General features: G+C 44.0%; 1 protein-coding gene across 1 annotated transcript in view; it reads left to right on the forward strand.

Moving 5' to 3' along the window:
* The window catches only part of IGFBP5 (insulin like growth factor binding protein 5), a 151,324-nt gene that overhangs the window by 19,598 nt on the left and 124,769 nt on the right, over nt 1-6,957 (forward strand). The window lies entirely within an intron of this gene.

Raw genomic sequence — 6,957 nt, forward strand, 5'->3', positions numbered from 1 at the left:
GCCCCGCCCCTGTTTTGCCTGTAGGGGGGGTGGTTTTTTTTTTTTTTTTGGGGGGGGGGGGCAGGTCTGGTTTAAAATTCACTGATTATTGAATTTTAACCTTGTTGTGTACATACACGTTTGGTAAAAAGCAGGCAGGTCTTCCTTTCTTGCTTAGAAACCACAATATAGGTGGGAAATAACCACACAGGCAAAAAAACTCAACCAGCCACAGAGGATTTCTGTTTGTTGTACTGATTAAACTCTTTTTTTTTTTTTCTTCTTTGGTGAATTTAAATCCTGCTCTTGGAGGTCAGTGGCTAGCAATTTTTGAATGAGGCTTTTTCTCCCTGGACTAAGTGGGCTTCCAAACTCATGAAGAAGTATGTGTCATCTCCAGGGCCCCTGGGTCCATACTTTCCTTCTTTGGCCAATAAGTCCCCTAATTTCTGTTCCTTAGAAGAATTAAGAAGGGCTATGTCACCATGGCAATTCAGACTTGTACCTGTTTTTGGAAAATACATAAGCACCTAATACTAAACCTTTCCAAGTCAAAGCTTGTCATGATATCCTCAGCTCTCTCCCCTTGTTGACAGATGTTGGGTGTGAAATACATTTTAATATGACTAGAACAGAAAAAAAATTATCAGAGCATGGTCAAAAGGCCCTCCTGGGGGCAAACTGAGTAGTGATCAGTGAGGAGCAACCAAAACACACCCTGACTCAGAAGAGACCAAGAAACCCAACCCTTAGATGTGGGTGAATCACTGCAAGGTGTAGTTATTTTAAGATCAAGCCTGAAACCATCAGAGGTGGAAAATACAGCCTTGAAAAATGAGGTCAGTGGGAAAATCCAAAGGTCCACAGCCAGCTTTTGTCAGGGGCTGATGACCAACAGGGTGCAAAGCCTTCCCTGAGAGCTGCAGATCACCACTTCTGGAAAGGAAACAGCAACGAAAGAGATACAGAAACACCTGGAAGCCTTCATAAAACATCCTAAGTAAAATAAAAGATTGTGGGAGACCCAGCTCTTACTCTAATTGAGGAAAGAGTATGGACAGGCTGAGTTTCTCCCCCATCTTATACCATCCCCTCCTTTAGAGGGACCTCTTGAGAAAGCGAATTCCTTCTTTCCTATCTTATCATCTGGCATGGATCTGGGGCCTTCCCTTAGCTGAACTTTGTTTGAGAGCATGTCTCACATCCAGTGCCTTGGAGGTCCTCCAGGTAGCTCTTTGCTTTGCCTTTCACCAGGGATTACACAGAATACCACAGTTTGATCTGGGTCAGCACTGAACACATTAAATTGTGAGTGTCCCTTAGTGTGTTTTCTTCCAACAAGGAAGTTGGGGCTTACTGTTTGGGAGGATTTCAGGGCTTTCACTGAATGAGGAACTCAGCATCTTAACGTATATGCCTGCAAGACTACATTGACTTCATGCTCACCTAGAACATCAGGCTGCTGTTTTGCCTGTCCCTGTGGAATTTTGTGATGAAGTTAATGATGAAGCTTTTTCGTTGGTGGTGGTTTTTGTGGTTCTTTTTTCTTGTACCCCTAAGAGCAGATGATGCTTTGCCGGAACGATGACAATTTTGTTTGTTTGTTTTATTTTAATTTTGAATGCCACAGTCTACTACTGGAAATTTTGGATGGCAAAATAACCCTCGCTATGCTCTCACACTATGAATCCAAAACCAAAACCCATGACTGGGCAAACTCCAGATGTCATATGGGCCTCTGAGACTGAAAATAAGCAGTCAAAGAGTTGACTGGAAGAAGCCCTCCCTCCTGCCTTACATCCCTGAGTCACTAAGCCAGATGGGGCTGGCTTAATGCACAGAAGCTGCTAATTATCAAACCAGTGCTGTCAAGGTGGGTTGTTGAGAAGGAGGACAAAGTCTGTTTGTGTTCTGCCTTTTTAAGTATTTGGAGTTCCTTTCATACCTGTGCTGCTTCCTGCCATGAGACAGAGCAGATCCCTTTGGAAGATGTTCTACAGCCAGCTAGCACATAATGAAAATTGTTACCAGCTCTGCAGCAGCACTGTATAAACAAATCTCATAAACAAATAACTCAAACTCATCCCAACACCACCTCTGAAAAGCACTGCAAAGTAACCTCCACCACTCTTTCTGCATCTCTGAAATGCAATCAAGAACATCCCAAGAGCTGTAATGTACAGGCTGTGAGGAAACACGTGTCTGGACCATTACAATTAAAATCCTGAATAATAGCTGAAAGACTTGGCCTTTGAAAGGCATACTGGCTCTGGTTTGCAATGGCTTCATCTCTAAATAAGAATTGTCCGTGCCTGGCAGTATGTAGAAATATACTGTTCTGACTCAGGAGGCAGGAAAATAGCAGGAAATTGCTCTGTTTGAAAATTAGACCATAAATTCAGATATGGCTGTTCTGATCCTGGCATGATTTGTTACAAGTACAAATCAATGTATTTTTGGCAGACATCATGAAACAAACAAGCAAAAAGAAAGAGCAAGAGGGAGAGAAAAGTAGAGAGTAGAAATAAGAGTTTTATAGAGGAAACTAAACAGGGAGATGCCAGTTTGTGTTAACTGTATCCTAGACTTCAAGTCACTGGAACTCCAGCCTATTGACAGCTCCCTTCAGGCATATTCAGCACAACCAGGTGGAAGGAGCTTGGCACAGAGGCTCTAGAGACTTGAATCCTGGTTTTGCATCTGGTCAGAATTGCTGTTTTGCAGCTGTCCCCGCCCTTGGCACTTTTCTTACCTTTCCTCTACTAAACGGGCAGTATTTGGGGCAATGTGGGGAAGGGGCCAAAGCTACCTCCAAGACCAGAAAGCTGCACACACAGAAGAGGCTGTGCCTCTGATGCTGAAGCTCAGGGAGGCAATGCCTTGTGCAAATACAGAAGTGCAAAGGCTTGGAACGGGGAGTGGAAGTCCCTGGGACCTGGAAAAAGGGCCAGGAGCTGAGCAGCAGGCCTAGGATTCATGTGTAACCAAGCGCCTGATGCCCTAACCAAAAAGAGGCAAGTCCTAGTACCAAAGGAATAAGGTATCCAGACTAAACAGTGCCAGAGGTGTGCTGCTCTGCTCACTCTGCTCCCATTCTAAAGCCCCCCTCATCAGCTGAGCAGTTATAACTTAGCAGGAAACAGCACTGTGGCAGGTCATTACAGTGCGGGTATGTTATGACAGCTGGAGAGGAACTTCCTGAGAGCTCCATTTTGCTGGACCTAACTGGACAGGCTGAGATTTGGGAATCCCCATTTATAGTCCCTGCATCTCCAGGCTGAATCCCACTACAGGAAAGCAAAGTACCACTTAAGAAAATGTCCCAGATCTGGGAGGGGACTTGGCAGAGTAAATGTTTCTGAAGATCAGATTCCAGAAATCTGTTTAAAGTCCTAGAAAAAATATCCATTTCTGCTGATGTGCATCACGAAAAAGTGGCTTGTGTCACCCAGAGGGGTGGGGAAAGCAAAGGAAAAGCCTAGAACATGATTCATTTGGCACTATCCTTGTTTTCCCTGTTGGAGCCCCACTAAAACCTGTGCAGCAGGCAGTGCTCTATGCCTGACTCTGGTCCCATCACAGCTGACCTTCAGGAGCAGTGCACTTCCTGGCCTGCTGCAATACAGACTGCAGGGGAAGATGATGGAGCTACCCTGATCCACAGCAAGGAAACACCTAGCCCAGCAGCTGCTCAAAAGTGCAATTCAGAGCCCAGCTTCTAAAAAATGGATTGCAAAGAAAAGTAAATAAATAGCAAACTTGCTGGGGAAATCTAGGCAGGCAGAATACTATTTTATCCCTTTGTATTTAATGAAAATACTGGGTTTAGACTGTGCAAGCAGAACACTTCTAGCAGCCACATGCAGATAGGTCTCTGCTTCTCTGTCCTCTCTGCTTACCAGTGTAGTCCCATGTAGCTATTTGTAGAAAAACCTGAAAATCCAAATTAGACCCATAGAAAAGTGCTTAGATTGCCTTTAGGCATTTAGGCCTGTGTAATGCAAATAGCACCAAAAGAGCAATAATATTTGTAACACAAGAATTTTTAAGGCAACAGGCAAGAATTACGGCAGTGGAAAGAGCTTCACAATCCTATTGTAGAAAGAAAGAAAGCATTTTGCCCTCTAAGAGAGCCTGTCTTTCCTCATTGATGGTCACGTCATACCCATCTTAAATAGACCCAGCAATGCCAGAGGAAAATAAGGAAAGAACATAGCATCAGAGCTGAGGTCAACATCTGGATGGACTTAGGCTTCACAAAGGAATTCACTGACTCATTGGCACATGTGAGGACTGTCATCTCCTCTGCAGCATTTAGTCTTTAATCATGAGAACCCATTGGAGTGAAGCTCGGCTTTCAGGAATATTAATGGAGTAAGAATGCTATGAAAAGTGAAAAAAACAAGGCACTCATTTGAGTGGTTCCGAAAAACATCAGTATGACTCCCTACACACACAACACATACTTAAACACACAGGGATGTAGCAGCCAAGAGATCAAAACTAAAAACTAACAGTCACCCGCTGGGTGTTTGAACAGGAATGGGATAGGAGCCCCATCTGTGCTCTGACCCTGCTTGACCCTCAGGGACTCCACCAGTGGTGCAAAAGCTTTGTAGAGTGGCTGATGTCATCCCTGTGACCTTGGTGGGGCATAGCATGAGCTGTCCTGACAGGATATCCACATGAGAATATTCCCACTGCTCTTGGGCAGGGGTGCCCAATCCTGGGAGAGGGAAGGAAGGTGAAATAGAGTGACAGATGATGGGCAGGGCTTTCCTGTTGCAATTGTTCGGAAGAACATGGGCCACAGTGTCACTTCTGGACAAAATGTACCTTGAATGAGTTGCAGTGGGCACAATGCCTTCCCTCACATGCCCAGCACACCCTCTCCTGCCTCATCAGAGAAGACCCATGGGTAACCCAGAGCAGCAGCTTTCAGATCTGTGCCAAGGCAAGCAGCTCAGGGTGGCACTAACCTGGGCCACCTCCTTGCCTTGTCACTCCTTGGAGACCTTCTTTGTCTGAATATGAAGCCCCACTGGCCAAGTATGCAGAGAATGGGCTCAGAGCAGATGCTCCACCACGTGTGCCTGGGCCCACAGTCCTGCTCTTCTGCAGGTTATGAATGAACTTCTGAACCTCCTGAGGCTGATAGATCACAGGTGACAGGAAGAAGGGATGGCGAATTCACTTGCACATGACTCCTCAGTTGCTGTTAGTTAAACAAGTGTTTTATTAAGTTCACTCCTTATGACTAGGAGGATTTGGAAATGCCTAGCATGATTGTTCTATTGCAGTGACCTCATGATTCACAAGGCCCCAGATTGTATTCCTCACAGAGCTAAAGAATTTCTATTGCCAGTTCCTGTGAAGCAGAGAGGATGAGATGTGCTCATGTATCCCCTGTTCCATGTGGGGAAGGCCTGAATAGAGGAGGAAACTTAGATTTTGACTTGATTTTGAGTAATCAGTTCCACCATCCCCTTCTGGCATCCTGCATCCCCCAGCAGTGGTTTCAATTTATGGAGAAGTTAAATCACTAGCTTGCTCCAATCTTTCTAGTCTGCTCCAATCTATCACCAGCCTGCTCCAATCACATGTTTTTGGATGAAGTTGAGAGCAGCAGCAAAAGATGGCCTTTCCTGGATATTGACAATTAAAGGCATGTATACTATTCTCAGTAATCATCTGAGCAATGGATTAACAGCTGACTATTTCCAGAGATTTACAAGGCAGTTTTACAGACTACCGTTGAACTGCTACTCTAAGACAAATCTTAACCATTTATTTCCCTTGTTCTAATAAATTCTTCCAGTCCTGGACAACCCAGAACATATCTACGTACACCAAGAAGGTCTCTGATATCATATTTTAAGGACACACCAAAAAACAAGGAACAAAATATATTCAACTCTGTTCATTGCAAATCAGTTTTTATGTCAGGCTGCTCTTATGCCTGGCTCTTCCCAGAAAGCAGAGCTGCCCATCATGCAGTTGTTTCAAGCCTGTTTCTGTGACACAGTACATGGCAGAGGGGGCAGTCACGGTCCAAATACAACACTTACCCTAGACACAGCCCAGCCTATCTTTAGAGATCAGCCACTATGACATACTGGGTAATTGAGTGGCAGGAGTCACATTTGCTATTTAGTTTTCCAGCACAATAGAAACTGCTTTGTGATTGGTCTGTGACTGTGAAATACAATGTTTTCCTTCTGTCTCAGAATCCATGAACTTAGACTCAAGGCTAAAAAATTTACCTCTGGGATGTCGCTTCAGTGTTTTCACTGTTAGGGAGAGAGCAAAGACAGTGAAACTGAGGTCTGTGATCTCCGGAACAGAAGCTCAATAGTCCAAAGCCCACCCATGTAATGCTATAAAGCCTGTCTCTTATAATCAGCTCTGACATGACATGACATGACAATAAAAGGGAAAAAAAGGAAGAAATAGGGAAGTTTGTCAAGGATAGGAAGCACAGACTCATAACTGTTTTCCATTAATGATTTTGTTTTCAGTCCAAAAATCTCACCCATTAAAGCACTGATGCCTGCCATGTAAGAATTAAATGTCAGAAAAAACAAACCACCCTGTAACTACAAGAGGGTTTTTTTTTTGCTCTCTTGTTGAAGGGACATATGAATACTGTGAGGTTACTCCTATTGTGCAACTGACACATTGCTATACCACATAGCAGGATGGAGCTGACCCTAGAAACTCCCAACACACAATAAATTGAGATCCTCTTTTGGAACTGATGCTAGCAGTATACATCTGTCTCGGTTTTGAAAGACAGGTGTCTGCTAAGGAAGGCAGAGGCCCCCCTTGAAGTGGCAGATATAACCCCTTTTCCCTCCAAGTTATTATATTTTGAAATCAAGAGCCTTTAGGCGAAGATGTGGGAAATAGGAATAACAGTTCTTTACTATATATATATATATATATATGTATATAACCAGTCAAACAAAAACAACAACA

Source organism: Corvus brachyrhynchos, unplaced genomic scaffold (assembly GCF_000691975.1).
Source record: "Corvus brachyrhynchos isolate BGI_N302 unplaced genomic scaffold, ASM69197v1 scaffold452, whole genome shotgun sequence".
NCBI classification, from domain to species: domain Eukaryota; kingdom Metazoa; phylum Chordata; class Aves; order Passeriformes; family Corvidae; genus Corvus; species Corvus brachyrhynchos.